The following is a 21,069-nucleotide window of genomic DNA, read 5'->3' as shown; positions in this document are numbered from 1 at the left end:
TCTATCATCAGTCTGGATGGGAAGAGCAGCTTTCTAGTTTCTTTGAATTCAGTGTTCTTAGAATGACATCTTGATTTAGGATAAAATATTATTAATTCTTAAATCACCAAAACCATATATTCAGATGTAAGTATAAAAAATTTCAAAATGCCAAATATAACATATATATGTTGGTGCCAAAATCTTTTCAAATACAAAGGACCTGGGTAGAAAGGAGGAGAGAAAATTCCAATATGTATATATACACACACATGCTGTCAAGTGCTGGCTGGCTAAGGATGTTTGCATTTATTCACATTTTAGATTATTTTTCACTATTGCCCTTTATATAGTTGTGTCGAGAGAACTGGCTGGAATATAAGTAAAAGTAAAAGCCTACAGAGAGGAAAAGACAATACATGTTGGTGCCTAAATCTTTTCAAATACAAAGGACCTGGGTAGAAAGGAGGAGAGAAAATTCCCAAGTGTGATCTGAATCTTCTGAAACGACTGTTCATGATTTGGAGGCATCAAAAATTAGAAGAAAAAAACTTCATAGTTAAAAAATAATATAGTGATGTTTGTATTTTTAACAGATCTTGCGAATGCAGGTAGCAATGCACTCAAATGTGATAAAAAGCACCTCAAAAGACTTGACTCACAAGTCCACGCTTGTCATTTGCTGTCATGTGTCATTTCATAAATCACTTTCATGCTTGAGAAATACAGAATACACATACATAATATTATGCTAATAGCAATGATACTAAGTTCCTGGTCTTGCCTGCACTCATGTCTCTCTTCTCCAAGGGCTGTTAATGGGATGTACAGAACTAGCAGTAATGATTGGAAAGAATGTTCTCCAGCTGTTTGTTTCAGATGAATAGGCTTTACATTTCAGGTCCTGCTTCTGCCCATCCAGAGTCATAGGTAGCCAGGCAAAACCACCCAAAATATACTAACTAATAGTTACGGTCAAGATGGTCTAATGGCATCCTGCAGTGACAGGAAAACAAATTTAGGGTGAGAAAGCCCTGTAATGGTAGAGGAGAACTACCTTTCAGCTGTTACTCTCCCACCTCTGCTTGCTGCCACCAGTTTCTGATCTTGAGAGCTTATGATTATCTTCTGATGCCTGAAGCAGTTAAGATGCCTGAATTCTTCATAGGCCTGTTTCCACAGAAAAACGTTCCAGGGTTTGATAAACATATTGCTAGACTAATGCCTGGGATTTGGAGGATGGTTGTCTTTTGAGAGCATGGCATTGTCAACTAAAAGGGAGAAACACTCAGGGAGTCAGTCAGTTCCTGCTTGGTGCACATGTGTGTGCAGTGCTCACACCCACCCATATCAGCAGATTCAGTGAAGACGTGAAAAGAGTTAGAGTGATACTGGGTGCTGGGACTGGAAGGGCCAGAGCAGTGACTCAGGGATGGGCCTTTCCCTCTGGGAGGCTCAGAGGACCTGTGGGGTTATTGCCTGTCAAGTTCTAGACAAGAATTCAGGTTATTATATAACTTGTTTTCAAAACACTCTTGTCCGGTGGAAACGTTGCAGCTATTCATTGCCCCTCTTGCCAAGGACATACTGTAGGGTTAGATACCCACTGTGTTGGGGCAGGCTTATCAGGTTGGCCAACCTTGTAGATCCTGTTGTGCATAAAATATTTTCTTCTCTCTCTGTTTTTATTGTTTACTTAGCAAAAGGCACTCCGCCCTCACTGCAAGTTTTGACACTCTCTCTGATACACTGTATGGCTACTGTACCTTGACTTTCAATCACATTAAATCCTATTATGATCATTTTCTTATAGCAAATCCTCTTTAACACCTGAAAAGCTCAGCTCTCAAGGGTGTCATGTTATGCTGTCAAAATAAAAAACAGAGGGATCCTATTGCAATCTCAGTAGCTATTGCATGTGTTTGAAAATAAAATCAGCATAAGGGCCTTACCCACTTTGTATTCAATTATGGTAGCAAAAGAGAAGAAAGTTATTCTAAGCCATTCAAATATGGCTTGACCTATAAAACAGTGGCCTTAATTCAGTGATTTTAAATCAACCTGATAGCACGGCCAAATGCTTTCTTTGGGAAAGCACTTCTTTCAGGAGCAAGAATCAGAATTTCTAATCATTGCCATTATAATGATTAATGTAAGCAAAATATTCTTCACCAATACATTATTAGAACACACTGCATGGGAAGGTTACTCGATTGCTTTATTTTCTTTTGCTGGTTCTGGTGTAATGATTCAACCATTATTAAGTTTCAAATTTTTTTAGGTAAATGGACATAATAGTTCATCTCTTCGGCCTTGATTATTTTTGGCCAACATCTGTAAGTATAGTTCAGAAGCCTGTTTTATTACTCCAGTTATTTAGGTTTTATTTTAAAAAGATTGTTTCTACTTTGGGGTAACATCATTTTGAGGAACATCTTCAAGGTCAAAGGAGAAGAGTGAACAAGTGAAGAAAGTAACAGATTTCATCAGCAGTGTCTTTTCAGTATTAGTCACCCCCACTGATTCCATAAACGGATGCTCTGAGTTCTATTTTGACCAATGACAACCCTCCGTGGGTTAGCTGGCGGGAGGATGTCTCTCCAGTTAATCAAATCCTACCCTAACAATCATTTTATCCCGTGTATCACTAAAGAGTTATCTCTATTTTTATTTTCCCACTTTGTTAGGAAAATGAGTAGCTTGACAATTATGTATCACTCAGAATGGTCAAATTTCCTCTTTTTTTTTGAGCCATTACCTCCAACTGGCAGGTCGTTAAAATCTTACCCATTCTGGCCATGACTATGTGCCATGTTTTGTTCATTTTCTTGAGGAGCGAAAGTAAGATTGCTGAAAACTCTGGTCACCATATGTACGGCAACCAGTTCTTTTGCCATAATCTGGGAGAGAGTTCTCTGCTTTCATAATGCAGCTTGGGCCGGGCCCATCTTTCCACGCGAGGGTAATGTGAGCCGGAGTTGGTCGCAGAAGCCCTGGCAGCTGGCTTAACCTGTTTATATAAAGACAAAACACAGCCACTGATTAAGAGAGCCACCTCCTACTGGTTGGTTTTGGAGTGGAGCCCGGAATTTTCCATGGAGATAGCTTTTTAAAGTTAGGTCAGAATCTCAGTGAAAGATAGGGACACACAAGAAAGCCTTTGCAGGTTTCCCTGTCTTCAGAACCTCTGCTGTTCAGCAGGAGTTAGAATACATATATTTGACCAATAAGATGTCTCTATTAGGTTTAGCCGCATGAAAGGATAATTCTTCCTGGAGTGATCCTCTTGAATGAGGATTAAGTGGGTCAATCTGAGCCAAGTTTAGCATTTAGCAACTTGTGTATGGCCCTGGATTTGCTGGGTGGACTGGTCAGTGAGAAGATCAATTCGATGTCAGGACATTTTATATGAGGGATATTTTTAAATGGTAGGGACATATTGTAAATGATAAAAGACCACTGCACTGCTTCTAGGTTTAAATCAGGAAATAAGGTTAAGGGGAGCAAATGAGGGAGGGGTAGGAAGCTGAGTTGGAGAATAAGGACCTGACAGAACAATTCCATAGGGCTTCAAAGGTCACATGGATTCCACTGCCCCCTCACTAAACAAATATATTCGAAGAAATAGTATTCCTGAAAAATTGAGAAAAATGCTCTGGAATCCTTATGCTGGTTTGGATTTTGATTCCAGGTTTTTATTTATTTCGTAGGCACAGAATATTCCTTACATTTTGTGTGTGCTCAGGTACAAAGACATGTGTGGTGATGCCAAACACTGAATTAGGAGTCCTTAGTAGCTGGAATGTGTGTAAGTAAAAGTGATTGGAGGATATTCCTGCCCTCCAGTCTGCAACTTCCAGAGGTTAAAAAAAAGAACATCCCACTTTTATAAAAGAAAAAAAAAATCCTTTGCATAGATTATTATATAAATAAATCTTCTTAACAAGCAGTGCAGTTCTTTTTTTTTTGAACAAAGCACAAAGAGTTATTGTGTGATTTATGTGAAAAGGTTATATAACTGTACTCTGTTACTTTAAATAGTATTTTTTATTTAAACTGCCAACTTCATCATCAGTGAAGAAAAAAACGCATATTTGCAAAGCACAAAGGTAATTTTCAAGGACTGTAATTAGCTCATGATAACTCTATCTTTTGTGATGCCTTTGCTGTGAAACTAGAAAAGAAATGGACTTTTCTCATTGTTACATCTAAACTGTGGCACCTGCAGTGTGTCAGTTCAGTGCGAACTAGGGAGGAAGAAAGCTTGAAGTATTACACTTGGTCAGGGAAAAATTACGGATGGACTAAAGGGACAGATCTTGTGATTTTTCAGTTGGCTTCATATTTTCTTTTTACAAACATGACAAAGTTCCATTTCCCCTCTTCCTGTGCACCCACTGACCTTTTACTTCCAAAGTATTAAAAGATCTATTTAAAAACCAAACTGAATACACAATGTGGAAGATGAAAACAAAAATGAGATTATGGTAAAAGAAGGTAGGGGAAAAAAAATAAAAGTCTTTGTGTCTTCAAAATGGATAATAGGACAGAACTCTGGCAAGAAAAAGAAAAGTAAATGTAGGAAACAACATTTGAGGAAGAGGTTGCTAATTAGTTTATTCCAGGATAATCAGTTACTAAGAAATATTTCATTTCCATGAAAAATCTATGAGTAGATGGGCCCACAGAGTATGTGTGTGTTTGTGTGTGTGTGTGTGGTGTCACTAAATGTATTTCTGCGACTGACTGAGACAACACTGTGGACGAATCTAGGATATCTGAGTCACAGAATTTCCCCATGCTGAAGAGTCTGTCCAGAGAAAATCTAGGAAGTTTTCTTCTTAGGAAGACAAGTCATTGTAGACTGGAATTCCCTGGAGGTCATAACTATACTACATTCTGGGATTTGGAGGAAGGTTTTCTTCTGAGAAATAGACCTTATTTCAGTTGGCTGAGAGCTGGGATTCTAGAACTTGTTTTTCTCAGCAGTGGACTATAATCACATGAGCAACAGGAAAATCTATAAAGCACTTGAAGTCAAGGAATTGCAGTGTGGCAATCTGAGTGCTGGGTGTGTTTTCTGTGGGACTGTGAGAACATTATCACCTGCCTGGTCACTGACCTGGTTGCCCAGGTGGCAGTTTGGCAAACACTCAGCATGAACAATAACAACCTCTTGCAATGGACTGTGAAATATTCGGACATAGTTGTTCTCAGATGTTATTGATCTTTCTCAGTTAAAACATTAGATTTCAATTTTAATAGGAATAAAAACAACCAATATGAGACCAAAAATAAATACTTTAAGAGTTCAGGCATCAAATACCCACTTCTAGCAGCTGCAACTGCTCAGGGAGAAGGTAATTGATTTTTAAAGAGTGCCTTGCAACTGGCAGAGAGAGAGGAGACAATAGCTGGATGTATGGACAACGATGTCAGTCAGTATGCTTTACAGTTAGAATTCAATTGTAAATCTGATTGTTGTATCTTTAAAAGTTATGTGGGAAAACGTGGAGCCCAGGATTCATTAAATCTTGTTGTCTGGGAGGGTGTCACATACCCTGCTTAACAGATCAAATAAGAGGACTGAAAGTTAATTTCCTAGCCAGGAAGGAGGAAGTCAATTAGAAACATGCAGTTGAAGAGTGATCAATTTCCTTCACACTGGAACCCAAAGGAAGTGTTGTGTATTTAAACTAAGAAGCAGAGGACATATCAAAGAGAAAAGTTAAACTGAAAGGCATGCTCGAGGTAGCAGCAATAGTACACACAAGAATAGGTGCAACATTTTCTAAATCCGCAAACACCCTTGCTGGCTTTAACACATGGTGGGAAAATCTCTTCAAACAGGAGATACTTTCTCCAAGACTTAAAGGTTGTCTTAGGTTTCTGGCAAAGGTTGATGAGTACTATAAATTCCTCTGTGTGCTCAAAATGAGAATCAGACTAAAATTAACCTCATTTGTAGATAGAAGGTAGCCAACATGACACTATTATCTATTTTGCTGAAAATGAAATGCTCCTCTTCAAAAGCACAGGGACAAAGAGTCTTTCAAATGAATTATTTGTCCAGTTTTATGAAGGCGAGGTCACTTGGAGGGACACCTTCCTATTTCTGTCTTCTTCTATGGTCAACATTTAGACCTTAAACAATTACAATTAGCCGTCTTTAAGTGTTTTTTTTTAAGGCCATCTGCTCTAAAAATTCCAGCATTTTGTATTTTTAGATGCTGGGATCAGGACAAGTGCAAAATGATGACATATCTATCTGCCTTTGCAAGCAGTGCTCTTTGACTTTAGCGGGGCAGAACAAAATGAGCATTGAAAAAGTTGCCACATTCCATTTTTAACCTGTTTGGGTCAGAAGCACAAAGCATAAATACTACTGGATTCTTAGGAGGCTAACACTGTTAGAGTAAATCCCCTTTAAGAAGACAAGTGCTCCCTGTCATGAAATCCCTCAAGGTCCTACAAGCTTTACAATTAGGCACATTTATTTTCTCTATCTGCTGTTATTTAATTGTAACCAAAAATGTAAGGCAAAGAGCTACTTTCTGATTTGATTATTTTTTTTCCCCTGACATTCTAAATCGAGTGTTCCATGAGCAGTTTAGCTTTCTAAAGTATTTTTCTCTTTTAAGGAGAGGAAGTTTGTGCTCTGTTGGAGGACAGAACCTCCTGTCTTCTCAATTACACTAAAAAATTCAGTCCAAGCTTCTTAGAATAAATCACATATGAGAGGGAAGGAGGATGGCTTGAGAGAAAGAATGGAAAAACATACTGAATTGCATCAACATTTTAACTTTCAAATGAATACAGGCAATTTCTCACTTGTGGTCACCCTTATTTATGAACAGTTGGGTACACACATAAACATCTCCCCCTTTGCCTTTTTCTCTGTAATCAGGGAGGGCTAACTCCTCTAGTCCCTCATCTAAAGCCTGAGAACCATCTCTCCTTATTACATATCAGTCATTCATCTATCCATGCATTCATTCAACACATTATTTGGTGATACCTGTTGCGTGCCATGCACAGTGGTGAGTAGAAACAGTCCATGGAAATAGGCCTCCTGGAGCTTACAGTCTACACTGGAGATGGAAAAAATAGCCTTTAATCAAGCAATTACTTGAATAGACATGAAATTACAGCTCTGATAAGTGCAATGAGGGAAAAGTACATGATGCTACACATACAGGAAATAGGAGAAATCAACCTGATTCAGGAGTTCAAGGAAGACTTGCTTGATGAATTGGTAAGAGATGAAATGTGAAGGTTGAATAGAAGTTTATTCATCCCAGAAGGAAATAAAGAAACTTCTGGGGTAAATAAGTAGTATTTGAAGATCTGAGGTGGGATGCACATGGGAGTGATAGGGTGTGGGTGGGGACTTGAGTTCATGGACAGCCTGGAGACCGTTGAGGTGGGAAAAGAGACAGACAAATGGGTCTCGAGGTCAAATTAGGATTGTTGGCTTTATCTTAAGATAACTGGAAAGCATTGTAAGGGTTTTATCACAGTGCTGGGTGGTGGTGAAGAAGAGGACATCATTGCAGCTTGACAGGTGGTTTTAAATGCAGAAAGTATGTTCCCTTTTTATTCCTCCATTACTGCTTTTCTCCTCACCACTGTACCTCTATTTCAGCATCTCCCAGGTGTCCTATGTGTGCTTCATGCACCCTGTTCATCCTGCTCCTTACTCTAGAACTCCTGACACCTTATCACTCTGGGTCTCTGCTTCTCCCCTTCTTTTTTTCTACTATACTGGGCCTCTTGTTCACTCGGCCTAAGGCCAGAATGACCCTATCAGGAATTCAGAGTTAAGGCAGGCAGGGATGGTTAGATAGGTAAGGCATCCACTCAGGCCCTCTGAAGTAGAACTTTGAATGTATTTTCTATAAAGTTAGTGGTACACACAGTCTTAAGAAGTCTTAAGAGTCCATCACACCTGGGGATGGATGACATTGGTTTTGGAAGGCCACTCTTGGAGCTTGACATCATGGGACACTGTTTCAATGGGAAAGATGATCTAAACAAAAAACTTATAAGTAAACTCCTGAAGCCAAATGTGTTTTCTCATTAGCAACGGCCTTTATACAAGGAAGGTTTTGTGTGGTGGGTTCCTAAGGGATATTTTCCCCCACTCTCTTGTTTTTCATCCTTTGCATATTGAACTCAAACAAATATTGACTTAATGAAGAACCGACTAGAGAATGCTTTAGCCCCAGTGATAGTTTTTTTTTTTTTTTTGGTCCAGCACTGTCTAGGAGCTGGTTGGATCAATGACTTGAATTGCTAGTTTTGACACAGTTGCCAGATTTGAAAAAATTTTAAAGCTCACTGCTGAATGGATATTTAACTCATTGTGAAATACTAATCTTTTTGCAGTTACTGAATAGGCATGCACTTGTGTTTGTCTTCGACTGATGCTCCCTGACTGCATTCATCATCTGTCATTTTAGCTAGGCTATTACTTCTTCTTTTTTTTTTTTTCTTCAGTGAGGGATTCTTTTTAAAGTCCCATTCTCTGTGTTCCCATATTGGGAGCAGGAAGGGATTACTTCCTGGAAGTGTTACTTATTCAACAATTATTATTATGCACTTACTATATAGGAAACTCTGAAGGCCTTATGCTACCACAGGAAAGACAGATGTGGTCCCTGCCTGCATGGGTCATTCAATCTACAGCAGTGCAGTCAGTAGAAATTTCTGTAATAATGGAAATGTATAAGGGCTACACTGCCCAGTATAGTAACCATCAGCCACATGTGGCTATTAAGCACTTAAAATGTGGCCAGTGTAATTCAAGATCTAAATGTTTGGTGAATTAATTGAAATTGAAGTGGTCAGATGTGGCCACTGTACTGGATAGTACATGTCTAGGTGTGCAGAGAGACAGACCTAGTAAGATAAAAAGCAGGCAATGGGTGAAGCCTGGGAAAATTAACTATGTAGACATTGTAGAACTAAAGGAAGAAGTAACTGAGTTCTAGATAATTTCCATTTTAAGTAGGAGAAATATGGATGAAAGGAATGCATACAATCTTCTAGGGAAATAAGTGAAAAAGTCTTAAAAATGTTAAAATCCACCACCAAAGATGTTTGACCATTCATTGGCTCTTCTCCAAATTTACACAGATGCACTTACCTATTGCCTTCACCTAAGAAAATACCCTATGAGGATTTCTAATATCAAATGAGCAAGCACTTTGAGCCTTTTGGAAATCTGAAGAGACCCTTATACTATCACTGTGCTAGAAATCATTGCTTAACTGAGCTGCACAACAGGAAAGAAGTTGAGCTTTTAAGGATAAATGGGTCATGCAATGATTTAAATCACCACTGAAAAAAAAATCTAGCATAAAATGTTTTGTTCTGGAAGAATATCACCCATTTTAGAAATCAGTTCAGAGGAACTCTCTGGCTAGAACAGTTTGTATCAGACAGAGTTGTTTAAAACTTGTATGTGTGTTACTGGTAGCAACAGGCTCCAGAGACGTTTTATAGTTGAAAGTTGTCCTACCTAGCTTGCAGCTGCTAATCAAAGAAGGGATTAAGAAAAGGAAGGAAAACTTTTCCTCATATTCTGAAAAGAACAACAACAGGAGAAAACTTTCTTAGGTTGGTAGTGAGAAGGGACATCTAGAGAAAGAGAGGGATGCCCTAAATGTCAGTGGCCAATCTGACAACACATATATGTGTGGAAAGAGTGTGCAAGACAATAGAATCCTGTAGCTAATGCACAGGGGCTGGGAAGGAAATGAACACTGTGTATTTAGTTGTTCCTAGAAAGCTAATAAGGGAAAACAGGCAACATACAGATAGACAGAGAGGTGCACCTGGTTTAGGCCTAGGTGGAATCTGGATGCTAAGGAAGTGGATACAGCATGGATTTAAAAAGCAGACTAATCAAGTCTGAATGGAAGATGGAGTTTAGATTAAATGGTGATACAGAGTTCTGAGAAAAGTACTTATGAAAAATTCAACTGTATGCTATTTCAAAGTTGTTCAAGATGCATCAAACTGAAATATTGAGATACGTATTTTCAATTTCTTTGACTTTGGCCCACTTGTGTCTGTCATAGAATCTCTGAAGAAAAAAAACCTAGCATCTTCTTGCCTTCTACCACCTGATGACAGTCTACTTCAGATACATTTCTTTGAGACATTTTTTTTAAACCTCTATATCTGTTTCCTAATCACTAAAATGAAAGTAATGATATCTATTCCTGCCTGTTTCACAGAAGTGACAATCAAACAAGGTAGCAAGTGTAAAACACTTGGGAAACTCTAGAACATATGTAAATATAAGCAATTTCATTTATTATTTGAATGGCAAATAATTGCCCTGAAAGTTAAATCTGTACACTTAAACACAGAGAATGATTACAACAAGCATTGAGACGTGATTCACTCTCTGTACTGGCCAGGTGACAGGGCAAGGAGGAAGCCAGAGTATGTGTGTCCTCAGGGGTGTAAGTCTTCTCAGTAGCTGGATTCCTAAGGATTTCAGGAACTGGACCCGTGAAAGGAAAGACTGGAATAGGAACATTAAATAAAGTCCAAATTCTTTTCTGCTTATGACAATGGAAATCTAAAATATATATACATTTTTAATTAGGGTGCAATCTCTGGTGTGTGCATCTTTGTAGTCCCTGACACACGTACAATTTCTTGTCTGTTCACCAAGCACTCTAACCACCATAGAAAGTGAGCTAACAAAAATTACCCCGTTCTCTGAGTCATAAGATAACTGCCTGGCTGTCCTCTGGTTATGTGACTTTGAATTATTTATTTACTTGTTCTGGGGCATGGTATTCTCCACTTTAGAGTAAAGTCCATACCAGTTCTTGGATTTGAGGATCCCAAGATTAAGGACACAGAAAGAGTTTACTGTGAGAAGGCTTACTCAGATACATAGCTGGAACTGGGATGGATTCATCAACTCCTTTCTGGATTATTCTTCTTTCCTAGACACTGTAGGGGTCTGTCTAGAAGACGAAGCAATGGCAGGTCCTTAAAGGAAGGATGAAGCCTGCAGAGCTCTGGTGAACATTACGTGCATTTAAGGCACTCCGGACCTAGGGATCTCAAAGGAAATTTGCCTGGCTGCAGAGGAAGAGACTCACATTTATTAAGTGCCAATAATGTGCAGGAACTCTGCTAATCACTTTATATGTTATCATTTTGTCTAATTAACAGGGAAGAGGCAGAGTTGAATAATGTCTTTGTTTATGCAATTTGGCTATAGAGTCAACTAAAATTCTGTTGGGTGAATCCAATTTCCTACTGACATTCACATTACATTAGACACCATCCCTATGGCTATGGCTGCTCCTATGATCAATCTTTTCTGGAAGTTTCACTTTTTCACAGACTCAATTATCGTAGCAAGTGTGTGTCATGTTGGTCATAACCAGGGAAGGGATGTTGTTATCATCAGTTTGGTTCCAAATACATATTTTTCCCTTAAGCATGCTGGAATTATGATAGTGTCATTTTTTTCCAAAGTCAAATAAAAAAGGCCATGTTTGTTTAAGTCTTCAGATCCTGATTTCTTAATTCCATACATTGGATCCTTATTGTTTGGTTTCCATACGGAAGGAGGCTCAGGGCCTAGGGAAGAAATAAGGGCTGAGCAAGAGTCAGGCTGGCTCCCCATGCTTGCGGGGCCGATGTCCGAAGCAACACGGAGACTGTTCTTGAGGGCTTTTCCTTTGCAGAGTCACTAGAATATTTACTTGTTTTTTTTTTTTTTCCACTATTTCAGCACCCTCTATGAGGACATGTTCTCTGCATCCACAGAAGCCCTTTTCAAACATTACTGAGAAGACTGATAAGAAGAAAAAGCATCCTCTGATGGGTTCTCAGAAAGAAAGCATTCCATGTAACTACAGGGCAATGGTGCTCTGATTACCACAGGCCCAGCTGACAGAGAGGTTGCCAGGCAGCATTTGCTCTGCTGAGAGGCGTGGTGGAATGAAGCAGCCATGTGGTTTGTATTACCGGTTTTCAGCTTCTTAAGGTTTAGAGAGGAGAATGTCCCCAGCGATGATAATTCAGTTTGGAATGCATACGTCTTCAATGCAGTGTTTGGTAACTGCTGATTTGTTTTAAATCCTAAGGCCCATAGTCACATTTTACAATGTGGACGAGACAAAGCACAGGATATGTCAAGATCCTACTATATGCAAATAACCAAGTTTCTGGCCAAATCCTCTTAAAAAAAAAAAAAGGAAAGAAAAATAAAATCTCTCCAGCATTTCCAAGCTGCTACTTGCAGCCTTTATAAAGATAGCATAGGAAAAAGAAATTAAGCCAAACAATAAGCTAAATTCTGCCTTCCATTTATTTACACCATCTTCTTTAAAGTTGGGTTTGTTTCTTTTTTAAGTGTCTCAAGTCAGAAATTGCCACTAGCCAATCAATTTGTACACATTTATACGTATACACAAAATGCAAATGTTTTAATTTGTCATTTATTTTCTAAATTTTCTAGTTTAGAAGGAGAGAAATCTGGGATTCTTTACACTTTGAATTCTCCTGGGTATTCTTGGAAATACTCGTCTCAGAAAGTCTGAAACATTAAACTGGAACAAATGATTCAATTAATAGACAAATTTGCAAAGTCATGTGGTTTGCTTGCACTGAGTTTAGTAAAATAACTTCTGAATTAAGCCCTTCCTCAAAGAAGCATATCCACTGTTCTCTCCATGGAGCACATCAAGGTCTCTGTGGCTTTGCTTCCAGTCTCATCCCTTTTAGAAAAACGTTAAAAAACAACAACAAACCTCATCTTTTTCAAAATCATTTTAGCAGAATTCAGATGCCCTTTAGAATTCTATTGCCTTCTTATCATTTTCAGGCTTCTGGGTAACGCATTAAGACACTGTACTCCTAGAAGCAAGACCTTCCTGTCAGAGGTTATAAAGCAGCAGAAACCAGAAAGAAGCCATAGCTGGTGCAGTCATACATTTCTGCAAAGGCTTTCAAACAAAGAAAAAAATGTAATGTGTCAGTCGTGATGCCCTGGTCTAAACAAAATGCAGTTTTGCTTAAAGAGATGCTGTCAAACATAGTCATTTGGACTCCAAAATTATGCTTCACAAAACACTAACTTTGTTTTGTCAAAACATAACCTTGGTTCTCAAAACATTGTCAGAACTTTCAAAGTTCAGAAGGCAGCATTTGTGGTTTAAGTAGATGTTGTCCTCTGTACTTGTTCTACATAGCATCCATCAAGCCATCCATCTGTCTATCTGTCTATCCAGTTATCCAACAAGCATTATTGAGTTATTAAGTGCCAGGCACTGTGCTGGACCCTGCACACAAAGATAAAAAGACACATCCACATTCTTCAGGCTAGGAGTCTGAGTGTGGAAACAGATATGGACAAATTGTTATAGTCAAATAAAATGACCACTTGAATGGGCAGGCAAGCAGGCAGGAAGCAAGGGCTGTAATGTGGCATTAGTTTAGGATTAGTTCTGGGAGCTCAGCAGAAGACAGACCATTCTTTTCAGATACTCTTTAATATTCAGAGCAGACGTAGTGTCTGAGATCACCATGTTTTTTTTTCTCATGAGATACAAGATTGATGACACTATTACAGGGAACACACCAATAAAGAGATACACAAATAAGATGTGCAAACACACATTTCTCAGAAGAGGGAGATTTCTTGAAGAGGGTGAATAAGAGAGGGCTGTTTGGTAGCTGTTGATTGGTGGGTTATCCCCTAGTTGCTGTATCTACATATTTTTTTCCCTTTCAAGGAAACATATAAGGATGTAAATGAGAGTGAGAGTGACATTATTGCATGGGTAATTTAATCTGATCTAATTTACTTAAAAGCAAATATTTTGAAAACTCTTAGATTTAGTTACAACTTTTAGATTTCAAGTAGATTGTGACTGCTGGTTATTTCATGGCAGTTGACAGCGACTTGTTTCAAAAGTTTGCCAAAGACACCCTTAAGGAGTCTCCATACTCCCATGGATAGTCAGTTTTTTTTCTTTTTTAATGCATCACTTCAGGAGAAAACTGTAGAAAATAAATTTGAGTTAATAATTTTATTTTTGATGAGGCGAGGTGTCATCAGCCACATGAACTGTGACAACCAGAATTGCCCTCCTACTTTCCCAACATGAAGAATGAGAGAGCAGGTTGAACTTAGCATTTATTTATGGCTGGGGAAGTGCCCTCTCTGCCCCACAGCACTTTAGCAGACCCCCAAAGGGAAATTCAGAAGGCAAGCCTGATAATCTCAGGGCAATTCTTGTAAAGGCCTTTGAGTTCCAACAGAACATGTCATAGGATGTAGCTGTGTAATTTATCCATTAGGTCGGGGTGGTAGGGTTGGTTGGGGGGGCGTATGGCTTCTCCTGGAATCTGTAAAGCAAGAGAATTTGCTGGACAAGGTAATATTCTCTTAATTTTATAGGTTTATTTTGTGTCTGTATACATGGCAGAACAGTTACAAAACCAACTAAAAATTTAGGATTTTTAATTTTTACCTTTCAACAATCCAGTCCCTAACAATCAACTGAGACAGTTTGCTGATCTCTTCCAGTCATGGAGATTGAAAATTTAAAAGCCTAGATGAGTGGTACTTTAGCCACTCCTTTCAGTCACTGAGATGCCATTGATACTTCTGCTAAACAAATGACTGTACCAAAGCCATTAAGAGGCTCTATAGTCCCCTAAATTAAAGTCAGGGAATGTTCTTTTTGTGACTGTCTCAAAATGTGATTCTTTAAATCTACTTGCCCTCTGTCTCAGAATTTTCTCTGAATGTAGTCACCTTGAGTCCAGATTGTCAGGGACACTCAGGGGTCAGCACATGACCACACTCAGAGCTGCCAAAGGAAGGCTGGCTGCATCTTGCCAAGTATAGCAAGTATCTGCGCCGACGTGTTCCTAATGCATGCAGCAATATTCTTCTTGGCTATGTTTTGTTCAGAAGTCCATTATCAGAGTCTATTCATTTAATTTAAGTATATTTTTCAAGTTAAAAAAAAGCAACTGAATCTTCTTAGTTTTTCTCATGCCTGTATTTGTGAGCCTCAGTCCACCAATGGTCAGTGAACACTTACCATCTATTTTTGCCCAGTGGAGCCCAGTGAACTCACCTGGATGGTACCACCAGAGCTACGCCCGGCCCTCTGTTGCTGAGAACAGCCTTTTGTGCCCTCTGACTGGGAGAGGAAGGCCCTGGCATGGTGGGCCTGTGGATCACAGTGCCCCAGGTAGGAAAGCCCCTTTTTTCCATCATCAGAGTTTCTCCATCTACTCCAATTTTCTGCTCTTAGCGTGGTGCCTTGTCTCTAGTGAAACCTGCTATTGGAGGTTCTTTCCTGCCTATTCTTGCAGGCATCTTTCCTCAGTGCTAGATCTTGTCCTCCGGTTCTTTAGCTAATGCACCTCAAAGAGGCTTTTCCATATGGAATCTAGCTCTGCCAAGGCGCTTCTGATTTCCGCCTGCGGTTTGGAAGCTGTGCCCCTTTTTGTTTCTTGGATCAAACCCCTTTGGACTAAGTGCTGCTGGGCGTCCGTCTGAACTAGACCTCTGACCTCTACTTTGTCCCCACTCCTCCCCCTGCCCTGGATTTACTCTGGTGTTGCCAGCTCTCATATGGCCTCTGTTCTTTCTTGGGGTTTGCCCCATCTGCCCACTCATTTCCTCTACCTCTACTTCCCTGTAGTGCCTTCCAGAACAAGGCGATTTACAGCTAACAACAAGCACCTTGGTGCGAGTGATTTTACATGACTCTTTGTTGAGTGATAAACAGGGAAAATAGAGATAGGAATTTTGCAAACTTTTAAGGAGAAGCAGGGAGAGTGGGGAAGGTGACTTATGAAGGAGAGATGGAAAGACCCAGGCAGCAGAAATTGTGGAGATAAAAGGCAAATTTGACAATCTATCTTCAACTTATTCACACAGCCTTCCAGTCCTTGTCACTCTAAAGCTGACAATTTTTGCCTTGTACTATTGTTCTATGTTCATTCATCTATTCATGCAACACATTTTCCTCGATTGTCACCCCTGTGCCAGTCATATTATAGGTACCAGGGCTACTATGGTGAGCAAACTGAACTCTCATGAAGTCTAGTGGGGAAAAATTATGTATCAAATTATCACATGATAAATATGTACATGGGGTGGGGGAGATACAGAAGGATATAGAGAGGTTTTAATAGGGGAATTTGACCAGGCAGTGATATTGGAAAAATAGATCTGGGGAATAACAAGTTTGCTGAGATTTAATGGAAATAGAGGCTATAATTTAATGAATATAGAAATTCCTTTACTAGAGAAAATAAAAGTATGAACAAAAGCCCTGTGGTAGAAAAGAAGATAGGGTGTTCAAAGAATGGAAAGAAACCCTGAATGTCTGGGATGCAGAGCGGTGGGATATCATGGGATGGGGCTGGAGAGCTGAGTAGAGGTCTTTATAGGCATGTTAAGCATTTTGTTCTTTGTCCTAAGAGCATATTGTTAACACAAGTTATCTATTGTGTAACAATTTGCCACAAACTTAGTGGCTTAAAAAAATAATGAACATTTCGTACCTCACAGTTTCTGTGGATCAGGGATCCAGGGGCAGCTTGGCTGGGCAGTTCTGGCTCAGGTCTCTCATGAGGTTGCAGTCAAGATGCGGGCTGAAGCTCGGCAGTGACCCGGAGCCTGGACTGGGCTGACGGTCTACTTCCAAAACGGCTGACCTACGTAGCTGGCAGACTGGTACTTGGTGGGACATCTCAGCCCCTCTTCATGTCAACCTCTCTACTGGGCTGCTTGAGGAGCTACATGCCATGGCAACTGTCTTCTCCAGAGCCAATGATGAGAGGAAAAGAGGAAGAGAGAGAGAAAGCTACTCTTTTAAAGACCTAGTCTTAGAAGCCACATAGCACTTCCATCACATTCTGTTCATTAGAAATAAGTCAATCATTCCTACAAACACTCAAAGGGAGGGGAATTAGGCTCCACCTTTTGAAAGAAGTAGTGTCAAAGAATTTGGGAGATTTTAAAACCAACAAGCCGTTAAAGCAGGAAGGTGGTATGATCAGATTTGCTTTTCAAAAATATTACTCTAAACGGAAAAGAAATTAATTAGGACCAGTACTGGTTAATAGATACTAGAGTGACCCGGATGTGAGCTGCTGATAAGGTGGAACAGGATGCTGGAAGATGAAGAGAAATGAGAGGTTCAAGATACATGTAGAAGGTAAAATGAGTCTTAGAGATCAATTGGACATGGCCGTTGAAGGAGAAGGAATAATATGGATTCCTAGATTTCTGGTTTTCATAGACAAATAATGTGGTGTTTAGAGACATGGAGAATGTTAGCAGAATATCAATTTTGGTTTATCCGAGGTAGTAGGGGTGATCATGAGTTTTATCGGAGACATACTATGTTTGAAGTGTTTTTGAAATATCCAAGTATGGTTACCAAAGTAGTTCTTTGGTCATAAAATGCTGGAACTAAGATGAGAGTTCTGAGCTAGAGATATAAATTGGTGAATTATCCATGTATAGATAGGAAGGTAACCTCTGGGTTTGATGAAATCCCTTAGAGAAAGAAAGAATGATATGAAAGGAGAAGAGGGTTTTTGGGAAATTGGATTTTTGTCCAAAAGTCTTCACTCTCTTCTTTTCTTTTTTTTCTTTTTTTCCCCTCCCTCCCTCCCTTCCTCTCTCTGTCTCTCTCTTTCTCTCTTTCTCTCTTTCTTTCTTATGGGAGGAGTGCACTTTCCAGTTTCACTGGTGCTGGTCCTGACCATGTGATTTGAATTGGCCAATGAGGTGTCAGCAGGTTGACAGTAGCAGGTGCTTAAAGGTTGTAGGGATTAGCAGACCTGCACCCTATTCAAAGTTTGAAGTCAAACCCAACTGAGCCCGGTCTACATCAGTTGAGCTCAATTTATAGAAATGTGAGCAAGAAAAATATGCATTTTTTTGTAAACTACTAAAATGACAAGATTTTTAGTTTAGTTATACAGCATTATTTTGGGAATAGCTGACTGATACAAGGGCCTTGGGTCTAATAACAAGGAACACTATTCTTTAAAGTCCTTATTGGACTTCATGCATTTTTCACAGTATTTATGTCTGATACATGATTGTATTAGCAAAATTTATCATAAAGGCTTGGCCAGATATCTGGTGAATGCATGCTAGATCACCATCTAACTTAGGTATGCTGTTTATCTATCATGAATGTCTGTAAGTCATGCACAAATATTCTTGTAATAGCTCTTCGAAGCAGCATTTCCTCAAACAACAAAAGGTTCCACTAAACCTGGATACAACAGTCATCCAGATCAACAACTGCATCCTTTCCTTTTCCCTGAGTATATTTTTATTACATGCTGTGAAGAACTGCTTAAGAAAATTGATGCTCTGTCTACATGGTCTGTTAATATTTTAGATTGTATTTTATTGTTGTTGTTAATGCAGATTTCAGGAGAACAAAATTTAAAATGAAAAGAAGTTATTAGTGGCAATAAACAAGCCTGTAAATAGTGCACCAAAGGAATGAAGTCAATCAAAGTGGCTCTTTTGGCTACTAATGTTTTCATAAAAACTATGATTAGTCATGAGGTAATCGTGAGAGGTGATGAGTTAGACTCAGAGGAAGAAAAATAGTTTCTTCAGTTTAACAGCTGTGGAATCTTTGGGTAATTGCTGGAATATTCCTTTTTAGTAAACTTAAAGCTTGCTATTTTATGTCACAGTAGAATGCTTGATCTGAAATATGTATTTTAACTCTATCTTATTTATAACTTTCTTCTTCAGCATGACTCTAAATTATAATTGGGAAAGGACAGCATTTGGACTTACATGTTACCCCTGTTAAAAAGAAGGAAAACTCTGTAAGAAAGGCAAAAAAGAGGCTGCACTTAAAATATTTGACTGTCGTGTTTTGGTTATTTAAATGTGACTTTCTCCTTGCAGGTACTCATCTTAAATGTCCATACAAAGTGTGTGTCTGTGTGCATGCAGCACCAGTGTAGTTGCCCAGTGTTTATGGGGGACATGTGAAATTATATACCTTGCCTAGCTGGACCGCAGTGTGAAATTTTAAAGGCTAAACATGATCAAAAAGAAGAGTGGCTTCAAAAACAGAGAAACAACAACATTCCATTCTCCGAGAGCCTTTTCAGTGTCTCAGTGAGACAACTGCCCCCTATTCCCTTCTCCTCCCAGTCGCTAGAAACAACATCCCAGGCTCCACCCCACCCCCCGCCTGAAAGTAAAGGGCACCATCAACTCTTGAGAAAGAAATTGCCAAAATAACAAAACTTATTGGAGTGGATAATTTCTCACAGAATCTGCCAATCAGATACAGATGCAAATCTGCCTTCCTTAGCCCTCACCTCACTGCTTAGCCAGGGAAAACAACCTAAACCCTCAGAAAAAAGCTTTACTTTTTCAGCTAAAGAATAATACAAATGACACTACCATCTTGGAATAGTTTGTTGTACTTCCCTTCTGCCCTTTTTATTACACAGCTGTGTGTATGTCTTTTTGTGTGTGTTATGTCTTTTTGCCTTCCCATCTTGTTCAGGGCTTAAAGAAGTTATTTTAACTAAAACTATCACATGAACATGGTTAAAGACTCAAACAAGCAGAAACTTATGAAATAAAAATGAAATACTTCCTTCTTCACAACCCCAACCTTTCTCTGAATTTTCTTAGACTTCCAAACAGCAACATATCTGTGAGGGGAGGAAGGTGTGTGTGTGTGTGTGTGTGTGTGTGAGAGAGAGAGAGAGAGAGAGAGTGAGAGAGAGAGAGAGAGAGAAGAGAGAGAGAGAGAAGGGGTGGTGGTGGGAAGGAACTAAAGAATTTTGATAGTCATTCCTAATTAAGAGAAAAATTTATATCATAGATATATGCAACTTCTCCCTTCATTTCCACTCCACCAAAATAAAACAGAAACAAGACCCCAAACAAAAAACCCAAATCAGTGCTGTTTAGGAGTCTAAGAGAATTGCTGGTTAAAGATCCTTCAGATTAAGTTCATTCCAAAGACATTTCCAGTATAACCAAACAATGACAGACCGTGGTATCCAGCCAGCCACAGCCCCTGCCATCTCTGATTTAGTGCAATTTGATGATGATTAACTCAAAGAGAAGGTGGAGATGGGTTCATGTAATAGTGAAAAAAAAAAAGTTCTTCTCCATTTATGTGTATTTGTACTCTTTATTTATTCTCATAGATAAATTCATATATATTTAGGATGATTTTATAGGAAAAAGTCTTTTGGGCCTTGCATTTTCTCCATAATTATAAAGGTTTGTGGAATGTTTTCTGAGAACAGAAACCTTTCCTCAAGGAGTTATTTTTCCTAGAATAATAGCAGAGTCTCTACTAGGTAAGCAATGATGTCAGTGCAAATGTTTTAGTATTCTCCTCTCCCATCCAAGTTGGCTTAATATGTTATAGTTCTATTACATGACTGTTTTTAAAACATTGAAAAATTGCTCACTGAGAGAACAATGATTAACTAAATCTCTAATTGCCATTTCACTTGCTATCAATAGCTTAAAAGAAAATCTAAATCCGTGACTAATGGCACTGGAGTCAACTACATGCTTTGTGGAGCCTCTTTAGACCAAAGTGTTATTTTTTGAAATCTTCTGGTTTTTATTTCTCTCCCCACATCACTCTACATTTTTAAAGACTTATACACTCTATTAGCAATAAAGAAATATATTCCCAGTCTTCATTCTCTTTTTTAACTACCAGTTGAGTGTCTGAGGCTCTGTTCCTGGATTTGCCATGAGATAGTACACAGTACTGGGTTCAGAGCATATGGTCCCTGGAAACAACCTATTCCTGACTCAGGGCTTTACTAGATATATGGCTTAGATTAACTTTTCTAATCTTTCTACACCTCAGTTTTCTCAACTGCAAAAAGGTTGTAAAATCTCTAATTATAATGTGAACTTGAGAGGGTTGTTAAGATAGAATGAGAAAATATAAATGAAAGCTCTTTATGATAGTTCTATCCAACAGTATCAGTGAAGAGAAGCTTAAGAAATAAGATACAAAATGAAAAATTTTAAACTATTGAAAAGTC

At 38.9% G+C, this 21,069-nt stretch overlaps 2 long non-coding RNA genes across 2 annotated transcripts in view; one reads left to right on the top strand and one right to left on the bottom strand.

The window, feature by feature from the left end:
- Nucleotides 1–507: 507 nt before the first annotated feature.
- LOC118921707 (uncharacterized) lies at nt 508–17,670 on the bottom strand. Its single transcript, XR_005028467.2, has 3 exons — nt 16,552–17,670; nt 6,998–7,070; nt 508–2,989 (listed from the first exon to the last, which is right to left on the bottom strand). It is a non-coding gene; the product is annotated as an uncharacterized LOC118921707 (long non-coding RNA).
- Nucleotides 11,753–21,069, top strand: part of LOC118921708 (uncharacterized) — a 26,235-nt gene continuing 16,918 nt past the window's right edge. Inside the window, exons 1-2 of the long non-coding RNA XR_005028468.2 lie at nt 11,753–11,974; nt 15,092–15,227. This is a non-coding gene — a long non-coding RNA (uncharacterized LOC118921708). The remainder of the gene's footprint in view (nt 11,975–15,091; nt 15,228–21,069) is intronic.

This window comes from Manis pentadactyla, chromosome 12 (assembly GCF_030020395.1).
Source record: "Manis pentadactyla isolate mManPen7 chromosome 12, mManPen7.hap1, whole genome shotgun sequence".
NCBI lineage: Eukaryota > Metazoa > Chordata > Mammalia > Pholidota > Manidae > Manis > Manis pentadactyla.
Note: the sequence above shows the minus strand (reverse complement) of the source record. Positions and strands in the feature narration are given on the sequence as shown.